The sequence below is a fragment of the Canis lupus genome, chromosome 9 (genome assembly GCF_011100685.1).
Source record: "Canis lupus familiaris isolate Mischka breed German Shepherd chromosome 9, alternate assembly UU_Cfam_GSD_1.0, whole genome shotgun sequence".
Lineage (NCBI taxonomy): Eukaryota > Metazoa > Chordata > Mammalia > Carnivora > Canidae > Canis > Canis lupus.
The window spans coordinates 16,240,428-16,256,972 of NC_049230.1; the positions used below are offsets into that span (position 1 = coordinate 16,240,428).

At 47.5% G+C, this 16,545-nt stretch overlaps 1 long non-coding RNA gene across 1 annotated transcript; it reads right to left on the minus strand.

Annotated features, from left to right (window-relative positions):
- Positions 1 to 1,552: 1,552 nt before the first annotated feature.
- On the minus strand, positions 1,553 to 14,629 carry LOC119873248. Its single transcript, XR_005364316.1, has 4 exons — positions 14,512 to 14,629; positions 10,077 to 10,144; positions 8,815 to 8,956; positions 1,553 to 6,180 (listed from the first exon to the last, which is right to left on the minus strand). It is a non-coding gene; the product is annotated as an uncharacterized LOC119873248 (long non-coding RNA).
- Between the last annotated feature and the right edge of the window lie 1,916 nt (positions 14,630 to 16,545).

Below are 16,545 nucleotides of genomic sequence, written 5' to 3' on the forward strand. Positions count from 1 at the left end.
GAAGGGTTTGGACTAGATTTACAAAGGCCTTTCCAGGTCGAAAAGGCTAGGATTCCATTTGATGAGGTAATTATTTCGAATAATCATTGCAATACAGGGAAAGGTGATATTTTTAGTTTCGCTTTTCCTGGTGTGTTTTTCTCTGCGTGCCAAAGAACTCACACTGGTGTAGATCTATTCACAGCCCCACTCTGGATTTAACACTGGTCCTATTAGGAATTGCTTGTAGGAATTTAATGAATTTGCTTACCACAAAGATTGGGTGCTTCTATTTATAAGCATTGTAGAAATGAAGATATCAAATATCAACAGCGAGGGAAAAGAACCTTACCCTTTCCCAGAGAAAGATGGGTAATTTCAAAGTAAATTATCTTGTCAGATGGTACCTCTCACAATGCAATTGAACCTTGGGTTCGTGAATCAACTTGTTTAAAATGTGTGTACTCACATTGCAACTTTGTCAGACTCCCTTGTCCCAGACTGGCAAATGGTGACATGCCCCATGCAAAGGCCCAATTCCCATTAGCTGTACAGGCTAATGGCTCAGACAGGGATTCAGTCAGAAGCCATGCATGTTGATCATCTGCCCCTGTCTTCAGGGGAATGCATGACAGCTCCTCCAGGCTCATGCCCAAGGTCACAGAGAAGACCGTGGAGCTGGCTGGACATGCCTCGGGCTGGTTCTGGTGTTCCCCAAGATGTACTCTGCAAACCTTGATTGGTTAATAGGCTTTAAAGAGAGTAGACATTGTACTTGGGTCCTTGGGAAACTGTTGGTTAAAACTAAATGGAATCCATTATTTCAGTACTACTTGGAGCCTAAAATGTGTAATATGCATATGGCAATCTCGGAGGTGAGGGAGGTGGAGTTTTTCAGTATTTTTCCATTTAATTTTGGAATTACCACTCTAGTTTGGGTGGGTTGGTTGGTTGGTTCAGTGTAGTCATGGAAAAGGTGTTGTTCTGAGGAAGACACCGGGAGAAACTGGTTTAACCTTTGGCTTTTTGACTTGTACCACACTAATGATTGTCCAGCATCTCCTTGAATGTTTCACAATATCCACCAGCTGCAACAAAAAGATCCTGGCATATGATACTGAGCAGGTTGATAGTCCTAGCGTGATTGCACCTTTTCTAAAAGGAGCCTGCAATGTGGTGGCTAAGAGGACAAACTTACTAGGCAAGGTCCTTGATTTTAATCCTTCCAGACTCTTATCAGCTGTGTAGCCTTAAGCAAGATACTTAAGTTCTCCATGCCTCAGTTTCTTTATCCACAAAATGGTGTTAACATCTTCCAGGACTGTGGGAGGATTAAATGAGATATATATATATGCCTGATAGAGTATTTCCTGAATAAATGACCACCAAACTCCACATTTCTGCAAAGGGTTTATGTATGTTTGCCATTAGATTGGTTTAAGGGCACACAATTTAACTTTGGAAACCAGGCTGCTAGTGTACTGAGTTGTTTAGATGTTTTGTTTCATAACAGGAAAAGGACCAAAAAATAAAGAAAAAGGACTTAACGTCTTTTTAATTAAAGCATTACATTTGTTGCCGGGGTCGGGTGGGGGGGGGGGTGCAGGGTGGTATGGGCAGTAGAGAAAAACAAGTCATCTGCCCAGTCTCTTTATATTGTTCCCCCACCCCTGAGAATTGAGGGTTTCTCATCATAAGAATAAATAAGGAATTTCATGAAGGCAGTATTTCCACTAGACATTGCACTAGGCAGGACAGTATGAAATACTAAAGTATTTGTGACTGGACCAAACTCGGTTCCAATCCTGCTTCTTCACCTCTGGGGTTCTCTATCTAAAAACTGGCCAGCACACCTAATTCCGTGAGTTGCTTTAATTAAAATTGAAACGATGGGAAATGTCTTCCAACCATGCCTGACGTGACCTATAGTAAGTGTTGAGTCAACCTTATTTCCCCCCTTCTCCCCATTCCTACCAAATGGAAAAGTGGTTGGTTGCCATAAACATACACTACAGATTTTTAAAATTCAGGTCTCGGCCTTCATCCGACTCTGCCAGTCAGTCTCCTGTCTCTGTGTTTGTCATAGCCTCCTCCCGCCTAGCTTGCTTCACAAACTCTTGAGCAAGTGCCCTTGACACCATTTGCTTTATTTATCGAGTCATCCATTCTCCCCCACAGCCCACTGACCGCGGAACGATCTTCTTATTCTCCTGGAGAGTACCTCCCTTTTCTTATTTCCTCTTCCAACTCCCTCCCCAAAAGTTATTTTTTAATAATTGTCTTTCCTCTGCATTGTGTGTTCCTTCTTCCCAACAGCTGAAATGCAAGATAGACAAATAGAAGAGCAAAAGAGGGGATCCCTGGGTGGCTTAGCGGTTTAGCACTTGCCCTCAGCCCAGGGCATGATCCTGGAGACCCCGGATCAAGTCCCACGTTGGCTCCCTGCGTGGAACCTGCTTCTCCCTCTGCCTGTCTCTCTCTCTCTCTCTCTCTCCTGAAGAAATAAAGTCTTAAAAAAAAAAAAAAGCAAAAGAGAGCAAATGCACTAAATGTCACAAGCCCCCTCCCTTAGCTACTGATTCCCCCGTATTTGTGGTAACTAGCAAAAGTATATTTTTAAAATCTCAGTTCCTCTGTTGGCTTTAAAAACAAAAATAGGTGTCTTTAAAGTTTATAATTCTTTTTGTAATTTCTACACCCAACATGGGACTCGAACTCATGACCCCAAGATCGAGTCAGATCTTGATTGAGCCAGCCAGGCGCCCCTCTTCTATGGCTTTTTATATTAGGCTTAAGCCATCAACCTTCTGACATAGGTCATGAGGGGATGGGAGCCCAAGCCCCATGTCCGTAGGGAGGAAAGAAGGGGATCACCCAGTGAGGGGCAGGAGGCTTGGGCATGGTCAGCCCCCAAAAGGCAAGTCAGAAAATGAGTGCCTTTTTGTACAGCCTTTGAGCTAAGAATGAGCTTTACATTTTTAAACAGTTGAAAGAAAAAGAATAGTATGACACATGAAAATTACATAAAATTCTAATTTTGGCATCCATAAAAGTTTCATTAGAACACAGCCACACTAACCCTTTACATGTTATCTGTGGCTGCTTTTGCACCACAAAAACAAAACAATAATTGTGACAGGCCAGTAAAACCTGAAATATTTACTATCTAGTCTTTTACGGAAAAAGTTTGTCCGTGTCGGCTCCGGGCCAAGGACTTCTCAAATTGTAATGAGCATCTGTATCCCTTGGGCATCTTGCTAAATGCAGGTTCTGACTTAATAAGTCTGGGATGGGGGGCCCCTGGGTGGCTTAGTCGGTTAAGCATCTATCTACCTTTGGCTCAGGTCATGATCCCAGAGTCCCAGGATCGAGCCTGGTTTCAGGATCCTTGCTCAACAGGGAGCCAGCTTCTCCCTCTGTCCCTCACCTCGCTCATGCTCCCTCTCGTTCACTCTCTGTCTCTCAAATAAATAAAATCTTAAAAAAAAAAAAAAAAAAAGAAAAAGAAAAGTCTGGGATGGAACCTGAGGCTCTGCATTTCCGGCAGCTCCCAGGTGATGCTCTTGCTGCTGGTCTGCAGACCATATTGCGTATCAAGGCCTTGAAAGGTTTGTCTGTTTTATGCTAATTTTTGTGAATGATTTCTAAATAAGCAAATCTTAGAAAATATGAAAACTTGGAGTATAACCCAGGATAATAACCTCAAACAGATTTTCCACATTTCATTCCATTGTTTTGGCATCATGTGATGATGGCCTGATGGACGTGGAAATGGATTTGCCAGCAACCTTGCTGAGGCCAAAGGGATTGCAGCCCCAAAATTCCCGTGATATCAGGCTCCCTTTTAATTTCCATAAAGTTACCATTCCAGATCCAGAAAGACCTTTGTGAGTTCACCATACCCAAATTATTATTGATTTTTCCAAAATGAGCCAAGTCTCCTCTCTTAGCTCTTCCTTTAATGACCAGCACTTCTCAGTGACAGGCCTTTGGAGGACAGCCAGGGTTCAAAGCCTAGCCTTTCTATATACATGTTCTGAGATGCAAGTTCTGGTGCCTCAGTTTTCCTACCTGTGCAATGGGCATAATGTATGTAAAGCACTTGGTATGCCACTGGATTTGTGGCAGATACGTTCAAACTGCAAGCATCTGAAAACTTCACATACCCAAAACCTGCTCTTCCCCCGAGCTGACTCATTTTAGCAAACATCAATTCTATTCTTTCACCATCTAGACCAGAAACCTTGGAATTAACTTCTACTTCAGCCCCCAGCTCCTCTACTCCAGCCTCGCTGTCTGCTCCCACCTCAGAGCCTTTGCACTTACCATCCTTCTCCCTGGAATGCTGTCCATCAGCTACCTAACTGGCATGGCCACAGATTTTTACATCACATGAAGTGTGTCCTATCTTCTGTGTATACATGATAACAATATGGAACTGGCAAGTATCTGCCTTTAGGTGATAGAATGAGAAGAGCCTCCCACCTCTTTCAAGGGACAACCATTCTAGGCTTTTGAGTAGAAGGAAGTGAGGAGGGCATGTTAAAAAGAAGAGCACAGCCCCAAATCAAATGCTTGCTCTCATGTGCATGCCACTTGGAGAAACAATAAACTCGTGATTGAATGTCAAGGGTAATGAGTGTGTGGGGAGAAAGCAGGCAGGAAACATGAATAGAGCACTAGGCCCTGGTGGCAGTAGAGATGCTACTTTCTATAGAGAGGTAGGTCAAGCACAGCTTTTCTCTGATAATGTGCCATCTGAGCAGATGCCTAAATGAAATGAATGTGCAAACCCTGTCACTGTCTAGGGCAAGAGCATTCCAGGAAGAGGAAACAGTAAATGAAAATGCCCCGGGCCCAGAACTTGTAGGCCAACTTTGTTCCTGGGCTCTCTGGTGCTAGAGAGAACGGTGCCAGCCATGGAGCAGAGCACACAGGCAGACCACAGTTGCAGCAAGGTTCTGGTGCAGCAGAGTACTTAATGCTGTAGTGTGTTTCAACAGTTTTGAGTCTGTGTTTAATGTCTAATCCCAAAGGATAGGGATTATGACAGAAAGCACTTATTGAGCATTTATAGGGCAGGCACTAGAATGAGAGCATGTTCATTATCACATTTAATCCCTTCCACCTTGAGGGAGGCCCACCGTACAGATGAGGAGGAGAAAGTGCAGAAGAGGTATGAGGTCCCCAGCCAGCTCAGAGGATTCTCCAAAGCCAGTGCAGTTGGCCCCCTGCTGCACTGGGGTCTCCGCTGTATGGGGTGGGGGCGAGGGCTCCCTTCTGTCCCCCTCCTGGCCTGTCCCAGGTTCCACCTACTTTTCTAGTTTGGTTCAGTTAACTCTAACTTTCCTCCACCCTGTTCTGGGGTCTCGTTTCATGACCCCATATTTATTGTGTTCCCTGCCTTCCCTAGCTGGCAGCTGCTTTGCACTTCCTGTGACAGCTTAACACGCATGGGCAGTTGTTTGGTTATTTAGGTAAGACTCTTATCGAAGTCACATCACTCAGAACCCGTTTCTCAGTTCTTCAGGTCCCTTGCTTCGGAGTTAATCTAACTCAGGAAGAATGTAATGAAAATGCTGAGAGAATGGTACACACCCATGATGTCAACTCACTCCCTTTAAAAGAACAAGACTGCCAAGCAGTGACATTTGACCAGCTGACTCTGCTCACAGAAAAGCTACTCAGGAAGGCAAACCACACCAGGAGGTTCCTCCGCAGGCCAGGGGGATGACTGGGCTAATCTTACTGGCTCCACTGTGTCAAGCTACGTTCAGCTGCCGTTTCCAATTCCTCGAAACAGGACACTGTCTTCTAAAAAAGCCAGGGTGTTGGTCTGTCCCTGTTGTGGAATTACACCAGAGCCCTTCTTTTTAGACTCCTCTCTTAGATGCTGGGTGGGCAGATGACAGCTCTTCTGAAACCACAAGCAATGTAGAGGCTTACATTTTCTTAGACATTTGGATAGCCCATTTTTAGCCAACCCTGCTTCTTTGTAGGTGGCTGATCTCATCCTACACTTGTTGAGTCTTCCAAGTCTTGTTCTCAGGGGTTTGCAGGTATCTTGGTGAGGCTTCCAGTTTTAGGCTCTGCTTTAACATTTATTAGCCGAAGACTTTAGGAAAGTTACTTCAATTTCCTCATCTATCAAGCTGACAGCTAACACCTGTTCTCCTCCCAAGCTTGCTCCGAGGATGAAGCCTGTTAACACAATAAAGCTTTTTGAGATTTGGAAGAAAAAAAAAAAGGATCATGTAAATGCAAAATGAAATGATTTTTCAAGGCAAGATCTCCCTAAAACAACAGTTGCAACAGGGAAAAAGAAGTTGACATCACAGCTGGCCCCAGAAACCTGCACATAGTGTACAGCCTTTACAGACTACCCAGAGGCCCAGGGTCTGTTATTGATGGGAGTGTGGTTCCATCTTGTCCAAGAACCACCACCCTAAAATATACTTTAGTATCTTGATTTTTTTTAAGATTTTATTTATTTATTCATGGGAGACACGGAGAGAGAGAGAGAAAGAGGCAGAGACACAGGCAGAGGGAGAAGCAGGCTCCACGCAGGGAGCCCAATGCGAGACTCGATCCCAGGTCTCCAGGATCAGGCCCTCGGCTGAAGGCGGCGCCAAACCGCTGAGCCACCCAGGCTGCCCAGTATCTTGATTTTTTTAAAAAGATTTATCTATTTGAGAGAGAGAGAGAGAGAATGTGAAGGGAGGAGGGGCAGAGAGAGAGAATCTCACACTCCTCCCTGAGCACAGAGCCCAAAGTGAGGCTCGATCCCAGGACCCTAAGATCATGACCTGAGCTAAAGGCAGACACTTAACCAACTAAGCCACCCAGGTGCCTCCCAAATCCAGAGTTTGGTGCAAAGTAAATGCGATGGGGATCCCTGGGTGGCGCAGCGGTTTGGCGCCTGCCTTTGGCCCAGGGCAGATCCTGGAGACCCGGGATCGAGTCCCACGTCGGGCTCCTGGTGCATGGAGCCTGCTTCTCCCTCTGCCTGTGTCTCTGCCTCTCTCTCTGTGTGACTATCATAAATAAAAAAAAAAAAAAAAAAAAAAGTAAATGCGATGCTGTGAAAGGAATAGAAGACACAGAGTCATAAGACCTCGTTCAAAACTCAGCTCTCCCTCCCCATCAATGAGGCCCAGTCCAGTGTCATTCCCCTGACTGAGCCCCAGCCACCCCATCTTTTTTTTTTCCCAGCCACTCCATCTGTAAAGGGACCCCTCAGAGTTGCTGTGAGGCTGGGTGACCTAGGTTAAGAGAGACTAGCACGGAGGCTGGCATGTAGAAGACACTCTGAGATGCTTATTTTTTCAAAGAAGTTTGTTTAAAATAATAAAAAATCAGGAGCACCTGGCTGGCTCAGTCAATTAAGCATCTGACTCTTGATTTTTGGCTCAGGTTGTGATCTCAGGGTTGTGGGATTGAGCACCCCTCCACCTCTCTGATCAGTGGGGAGTCTGCTTGAGATTCTCTCCCTCTGCCCCTTCCCCAGCACGTGCACATGTGCGAGCACTCTGTCAAATAAATAAAATCATTTAAAAAATATTAATAAAAATGTCTGATCATGGCCACTGATTAGTTTGATAAAAGAGCAGTTTATCATTAGTCTCCTCAAAACACTTGCTATCAGGATGTCTGGGTAGGTCAGTGGTCTGCCTTTGGCTCAGGTTGTGATCCTGGGGTTCTGGAATCGAGTCCCGGATCAGAATCCCTGCAAGGAGCTTGCTTCTCCTTCTGTCTATGTCTCTGCCTCTCACGAATAAATAAATAAAATCTTTAAAAACAAAAAACAGGGACACCTGGGTGGCTCAGCAGTTTGGCGCCTGCCTTCAGCCCAGGGCATGATCCTGGAGTCCGGGAATCGAGTTCCACGTTGGGCTCCCTGCATGGAGCCTGCTTCTCCCTCTGCCTGTGTCTCTGCCTCTCTCTCTCTTTCTCTGTGTGTCTCATGAATAAATAAATAAAACCTTTAAAATAAATTTAAAAACCCACTTGTTGTTTTCTGAGGTTTTAACTTTTGCCTCACATCCCAAGCTCTATTGTTAAGAATGTTTTTGTCACACACACACACACACACACACACACAAAGGAATGTTGTCTTCCTAATCTAACAAAAATATGTGGAAGCCAAAACAGGTAATTGTGTACAAGAGGGTGGACTTCCTTGGTCACTGCTTTCGCTACCCAGACAATGGTGTATTGGCTCCCAGGTTGCTCAAGGGGTCACAGGACAAGATTTTACTTTTGTTCTAGTCTCTAGCATCAACCTTGCAAGGATATCACACAGAAACTACTTCCTCAGTCTAACTGCAAACTTGGCACCTATAGACCATCCCATCCATTCCATTCCTATATCAGAGCAGGAAACACCCCGGTAGGTTCTTTTTCCTTCTCGCATGGATACGAGACTCACCTGACCAAGTCCTTCTTCCCTGGGACGCCCTTATACATACCTTCACGCTGACAACCAGGAGCTGAGCAGAGGCTCAGCCACCTGCCGTAATGGTACTTGAGGAAAGGGAAGGGGGCTGGGAGGCCTCTGGTGTTCACACTGCCTGAAAGCCAGCATCACACCTGGCACTGATGCAGCACTTGCCCCACTGGGCTCCTGCAGTGGGGGAGTTGGTCCTATGCTCTTGCAGGCCCTCTATCTCCTCCACGTTCCCCAGAGCACACCCCACTCCCAAGAAGTGGGCCTGGGTTTGGTTCTCCAACGCCTGCTGATTTGTTTCTTCTACTAGAAAAAGTATGAAAAGTGTATGTAGTATGTTAACAGATTCCTGTGGAGTGTCCCATTGTCAACTGGGGGCATTGCCCTACCTCTAGGAAAACAGCTGGTAAGCATGGGGCAAAGATCCTGACGTGGGAGCAAGGCTGAACCAGGATCTGATCCAAGCTCTACTCTGCTGAGCTCTGTGAACTTGGGCTGGTTACTTCATCTTCGGAGCTTCAACTTCCTTATCTGTAAAATGAGGACAGGATACCCATCCAGAAAGGTATGCTTAAAGCATCAAGCACAGTGCTTGGCCAAAGAGGCAGGGAGTAACATGGGGCTTCCTGGAATGAAGACTTCTTTTTGCTCATTTGACTTTTAAAAAACCACCTTCCTAATTGTGTTGACCGATACGTATTTATGATACATAGAATTGACTTTGTTTATAGAGTTTTCAGGAAGTCTCCAAACTAGAGCTGAGTCCCGCACTGCTGCCTCAAGTGTGACTGCCAGAGGCACTAGCAGCGCCAGCCATGGGAGGGGTTGGGCAAGCAGGGGACCCACCTCTCCTCACCCCTACTCCTTGGGAGGCAGCAAACATTTTCTATAAAGGGCTGGATATTGTAAATATTTCAGGCAACTATTGTCTCTGTCACAACTACTTAACTCTGTGCCAGCAGGAAAATAGCCACAGATGATATGTAAATGAAGGACTGTGGCTACTCCCAGTTAAACTCTATTTGCAAAAATAAGCTGCTGGTGCAAGGTGGTTTGCCAAGCCCTATTAATCCCAGGACTATAGCTTACATAACAATCACCTGGGGGCTTCTTCAAATCTGATCACTTGGCCCCACCTCCAGAGTGTCTAATTCAGTGGGTCTGTGGTAGAGTCTGTCATTTGCATTTCTAATTTCCCAGGTATGGCTGGTGCTGCTGGCCTGGGAACCACTCCCAGAACCACTGTAGCCAGTCCCACTCACCTTCTTTCTCTATGCACCTAAACCACTTTATTCTTGTTGCGAATATAGCATTTATTATGTTCCATTATGGTTAGTGGTCAGTGTGGGGGTCTCCATAATCCTTTTTTAAGAATTTTTGAGCATGCTCTACCCCCAATGTGGGGCTTGAACTCATGACCAGGAGAGCAAGAGTATTATCGACTGGCGCCCCTCTGGGATCCTTCCTTCAGTACCTTCCTATCCCAGTGCCTGACAATAACAATTGCTCAGCATTCAGTGAATTCAAGGGAGGGTACAGCCATGGAAGCCCCAGGTCCCTCCCTGCTCCTTGGTGGACATTTCTGTCTGGAGCTCTGTGCAACCTGGGCCCAGCCCTGCCACAGAAGAGGAAAGGAATTTTGTCTCCCTACCTGTGCAGAAACAGACCAGGAAAGGACACATTCCCTGCTCAGCCTAGACCTTGAACCTGGATTATTTCCTAAGGAAATAAAAAAGGGAGGGTGGGGGTTGGTTAAATTTTGTTACTATCATCATTATTGTTACTTTGCTTCTAAATGGACTGTTTAATTTGTAAGGGAGGGTGGGGTTAAATCCAGATAGCTGTTTGCTGTGGAAAACCACTATTTCTAAATTACATTTAAAATGAACTGCAGGAGGTGATGCCTGGGTGGCTCGGCCATTGAGCACCTGCCTTTGGCTCAGGGTGTGATCCCAGGTCCTGGAATCTAGTCTCCATCGGACTCCCCGCGGGAGCCTGCTTCTCCCTCTCCCTCTGCCTTGCTTGTGCTCTCTCAAATAAAAATCTTAAAAATAATAATAAATAATAAAATGAACTGCAGCCTGGCTTTTTCTCAGATCAGACGGAATCAAGTTTGGTTTTGATACAAGGGAATAATATCAGAGACCTTTCCATATCTTGAATGGCACGAGCTTCATCAACTCCTGAATCCACCCTCCTCTCCTGGAACTCACAGCCTACCTCCTGGTTTTTATCCCAAGACGCTCTGCAAGCAGCACGAGCAGAGTCTCGAATGCTCCCCTACCCCCTCCTTTGCGGAGGACGCATTGGCAGGGGCGCGACAGAGAGACAGGGCTGAGCACCGGGGTAACGGGGTAATCCTAGTCCTGCGCTGGCTGCAAAGTGCAGATGTAACAATGAACCCCCTCCTTCCGATTCCCAGGCCTGTCTGAGGGAGGCCTTACCAAGGATTTCCTTTGGTCTGTGAAGTTTCAAGACCATCCCTATGTAAGTTCTGTTCCTTACTCTCTCCTTGCCAAATTAATAGACAAAACCAGGGATAAGCTTCCCCTCCTCATCTCGATGGGCTCCCTGAACAGGGCCGAAGGTCCAGACATTTGCTGCTTATCTGGACTGTAGTGCTCACAGCTATGACCCAGCAACCAGAGCATGGCTTAGGAACACAGCAAAGGAGTGGGACTGACCCCAGAGTGGCTGAGACTCTAATACGCCCTGTCCCTGCCACCTTGTTACCTCTACCTGCCAATCAGTTTCGCATCAATAAACTTTATGTTCAGGGCTTTGCAGAATGAATCAAAGGAGAGCAGCAGCTAAAGACTGATCTCTGACCTTGGCATATAAACAGCCTACAGGTTGGACCTGACAGTTAATAAAGGAAAGGCCCAGCAATTCTCTGATGCCTCTTTGCCTTAATTAGATTGTTCATAAGCTATGGGGAAATCTTCCTTTGGAAGAGAAAGACCCCACAAAGCAGGCAGTCACATTCTCATTCATTCATTCATTCATCTGTTCGGACTGTCATCCTTCTGTCCACAGTCCCTGGTACTTGTCAAGCGCCCTGTTACCTGCACTGGGCACTGTGCTAAGGCTTCCCAGCAAAGGGCTTCAGGAACTCCAATGTCCACACCACACCGCGCTCTCCTGGGAGATGGCAGCTGGCCGGGCAGGCAAGAGCACAAGCTCTGGTTCAGACAAATCCAAGTTCGAATCGTAATTCTGCCCTGTGGCCTTTGGCAAGGTATTTAACCTCTCTGCCCTTGGTTTCCTCTTGGGGTTAATAATACCAGCCGCCAAGGGTTGTCATCAAGACCAAATGAGACCATCTGCACAAAGCATTCAGCACAGAGCCCCGCGCCCAGCAAGCACGCCAGAAATGGACATCCCAGTAGGGAACACTGGGCTCTGGGGTGGAGGTGGGGGTGGGAGGGGACTGAGAGGTGCCTTCCCTCCCCCTGGTGCTCAGTGGGTCACAGGGAGCCAGTGATGACATCCACGGTCTCTGCTCGCGTGATACTAGAAACCTGCTGTTGAGTGCTCGAGATTCTTCCTCTCTAAAATGGGGCACAGGTGGTAATCCCCCGACGGGATCTGGAAAGAGCATCGGTAGGGACACCCACCCCGCAACGGCACCTTGCTGAGGAAAGGACCGTGGGAATATCAAGTTCCCGTGCAGCCTCTGGCTTTGTCATCGGTGCCACGGCGGCCCTGCGGGCTGACTTTAATAATAGATATTTTAAAATTCCCGAACCCACTTCATGCTATATTTGCTCGCACACAGAGGTTTATTCAGTGTTAATCACATTAATCTGCTGTTTCATTTCACGCTGTGTGATGCCAACTTCAGTGAGAGCCAGGAGAGAGCAGAATTTACTCTCAAAGGGCTTCGTGCTGCGCTCACCCAAACGGCGCCTCGTCAAGGCATCTCAGAGGCCCAGGGACCTCTGGGCCACCCCTGCACCCCCCAGGGGTGCCCTGGAGGCTTACCCAGTCTGCCTTTCAAGCGTCTCTCTGTATATTTTCCTTCTTACCCTCAATTAGAAATCTCTCTAGGCAAGCGTCCAGTCTTTACTAGCTATCTCTAATTCTTAAACAATGCAAATACATGCTATTCAGTAAAGCCCCGCAGCAGGTGCTTGTCACAAAGGGACCCTGAGCCTACAGGAGTGAAATCCTTTGAGATCTCCCACTATGATCCCCTCATGCTACAGACAGAAAGACTGAGGTGTAAGGGCTTATATCTCTCCTCTCTTGGCTCCTTCCTTAAACCAGTGAATACCCTTCATTCAGATCCTAAACACAAAATAACAAATTTGCCAGTTTTTTCTTGGCCCGGTGCCCCAATCTGCTTGAACCTCTCACTTGCCCTCGGGGTCCTGTCAGCCAGCTGGCAGCCCCAGATCTACTTCATGAAGAAAATGGAAGCCTTCAGACAGGACCATCTAGCCCTAGTGACCCCAGGGCCTGGCCCTGCATGCAACAGCATCCCCTCGGGCCAAAGGCCACCCTCTGTGTGCTGGTGGCCCTGGTCCGCCACCTTCCTACCCAAGGACCTTGTCCTGTACCTCTCAGCACTTTCTTACATCATCAGTTTCTCTTTCCACAGGATCATTTCTGTCAACATACACATGCTCTTATTAAAATTTTTTTCATTTTGAAAAATTTTGTGTAAAATCCTGCCTCGACCTCGCATTCTCCTCCAGCTACTGTACCATTTTCTCTTTCAAAATTCTGTGGGTTCCCTTTCCTCATCACCTATCACTCATTCTTCTAAGTTGCTTTTTTCCCATTTTTTTTTTCTAGGAGCCTACACAAGAGTTGAAAAGTATTAAAATACCCTCGACCTAGATTTTCCCTAATTAGCATTTTGCCACATTTGCTTTCCTTTTCTCTAACAGATAAGACACCTATATATAGTATATAATTTATATATAGGTAATAGACACATAGGTGAGCATATATAAATTACGTATATAAACATACGTAGGTGGCTATATCTAGTTGTTACTGTTGAACCATTGGAAAGTTGCACGCATCCTGCTCCTTCACTGCTCATTACTACAACAAATACTACAATGCGTGTCTCCTAAGAGCCAGGATTCTCTTACTTAACCACAGACCATTATTACAAGAAGTCAAATGCTAGTACAATATTATTTAATATAAAATCCATTTTCAGATCTAGCCATTTGCCCCCAAAATGTCCTTCATAACTATTTTTAAATCCAGATTCCAGTGAAGGATGAAGCCCACCCCAATTTAACTTCTAGATTAAATCTCCACCCAGGTTATCCAAGGTCAGGTAGGTTCATCACCAAATCCAAAGGGTCCTTCTCTGGCCTCAGTGGAGGCTTGGCCAGGGCAGTCTCCTCTGGACTTCTGGGTCGCTGCACATTCCTTTCCTCCCTCCTTCCTTGCTCCTTCCCCTCTCCCAATCCTCTGTGCTAGGCCCTCCTCTCCAGCTCCCACGTGGTCTCATCTAGGCCCATGGCTTTAACACCAGCTGCAGACGGATGCCACCCCACACACCGGCATCCAGCTTCCCCACCTCCAGACCCGTGTACCCCACTGCTTTCCACTCCATCTTCCCTGGGACATGCACCTCCAACCTACAATGTCCAAATGGAAGCCTCGATGTTTGGCTTCTTTCCCACCTCAGTAACAGCATCACCATCACCCCATCTGGACCTGATTCCACCCCCACCCCCCCCCACACACACACACCCGCCCCGGGTGCTGCATGGACTCCCTCCCTCCATCTTCCCGGCCGCCACGCCAGAAGTCTGGTCCACGCATAGCGGCCTGGATACCCGGGGGCCACCGTACAGCTCTCCACCCTTGCCCCGCCCCCACAATACACCCCCCACCCCACCGTGTTAACCTTTTAGAAGGTCATCCAGATCGGGCCACTCCCTCTCTTAAAAACTCTCCAGCAACTTCTCATTGCAATGAGAAATCATCCCAACTCAGACCCGCCTCTCTCCCGCCTCCTCCACCATTGTTTCTGGTGACCCAACCCTGGCCTCCCTCGGGGCTTTTGTTGGTAGGGGCTTCTCCCTCGGCCTGCCAGGCTCCCTCTCACCCACAACCTCAATGTCTGTCCTGTCCTCGACCTTCAAGGCAACCAACAGCCCCTAAGCTCGAGGCCCTCGGACCCGCCACCAGCGCCAGGTGCGCTCTCGCGCCGCCGTCCCGGGAGAGGCTCTGATTGGCTCGGCCGGTGTCACATGCACACCCCCGTCCAATCATCTGGGGCCACAGAGGTCATAGGGCGGGAACACGGCTGCCCCGGTTCTTCTGGGGTCGGAGGGCGGAGAGGGGAGCTGTTCCTAGAGAAAGGGAGCCGGTCCTGGAGAAGGGGGGCCATTCCTGGAGGGGGGGGCGGTCCTGGAGAAGGGGGTTGTGTGGTGGGCCGCGGTTCGCCTTCTCTACCGCTCTGCTCAGGCATCAGGGCGCTGGGCCGGTCAGCAGCGCTTAGCCTCTTTCATTTGACCCAGGAATATTTTAACCAAAAAAGGGCAATATATAGGTACTGATGAAAGAGTTAAAAAATACAGCAAATAGTGAGGAAAGAGACTCCAGATATTGACCAGCTGATAACTGTTGGGGCCAGGCGGGAAGGGAAACTCCTCAAGATGGCGGATACGCCAAAATGGCTGAGGTTCCTGTCACCACCTCCACTTGGGATGACAGCTTGAGCAGACCCTTACACCTCTCCTTTGGACTTCCTCAACCGAACCCAATGCCCTTCAAACCCCAGAGGAGGAAGTCACCTTTGACTGGTCGAATTGCAATCCTTCCTTTGCATAGTGAGGGTCACTCTGACTGGTTGGATTGCAATCCTTCCTTTGCATATGAGCCAACCAATAGGAAACCGTTCTGCCTTACAACGTTATGGAAACCCCCGACCACCTTGTCTTGGCGCGACTTCCTCGACTCACTCTCTTTCCTCCGTGAGTCGTGGAACCTCGCCCGAGGGTGCCTGCAATAAAATCTGTTCTTGGACCCTCGCTTGCCTTGGCGGTCTCATTTCCGTCTAGTTATTAAAAAACTTAACAATAACAAGCACCGTTAGCCTCCAACGGCTCTTGTCCTCTCTGTGGACCATCTCCATCCATGAACCTGAAGGGCCCCTCTCCTAGCTTCCTCAGAGCGCAGTTGCGATTCCTTTTTTTTTTTTTTTTTTTTTTTTTAAGAAGGCTCCACCCTCAATGTGGGGTCTGACCTGAAGACCCAGAGATGAAGACCTGAGCTGAGACTGGGTTGCTTAATGATTAAGGCACTCAGACGACAACCTGAGACAGGCTCCATTCCTAGCTTGGAGCCCAGGGTAACACCTCACAACCCTGACATCATGACCTGAGCTGAAATCAAGAGTTGGATGCTTGACCAGTTCAGTTCCCCAGGAGCTGATTCTTAACCCCATTCTTTCTAATTCTCACTCATCTGCTGCTGTGGCTTCAATTCACCACCTTTGTGCTAGTGATCCTCATTCTGGTCTCCCCTGCTGGAGCACCTGGGTGGCTCAGTTGGTTAAGTGTCTGCATTTGGCTCAGATGATGATCCTGGGATCAAGCCCCACATCGGGCTCCCTGCTTAGTGGGGAGTCTACTTCTGCCTCTGCCCCACCCCTCTGCTCGTGCTCTCTCGGGCTTGCTCTGTCTCTCAAATAAAACCTTTAAGGAAAAAAAGTCTTTTCTTGCCTTTTTCTTCATTACAAATTTGTGTCTATTGGACCTGGCATCTCCATTAGATGCCTGTGGGTGGCTCAAACTATAGGCTTGCCTCCAAATCCTCAAATCTCTTCCTCTTTCTCAATTGAAACTCTAATTATGGCATCAACATCCCCCCCTGGTTAATGCCAGGAAACTTCTAGATGATTGTTTTTCTCACTCCCTGCCTCCCTGACCTCATACCCATCATCCATCCTATCCATTGTACTGGTTAAATGTGGCTGGCCCTGTTCCCACCTTTCCGCCTTCACTTCCACAGCATTGGGTCATCCATCTTGTTGGAACTAGTGGAATCTTCTCCCTAACCTCCCTGGCTCTGGTCTCCCCTGCCCCTGCCCCCCTCCCCCAACGTACCCTTTCATCCCCTGTGGTTATCTCTCTGAATTATTG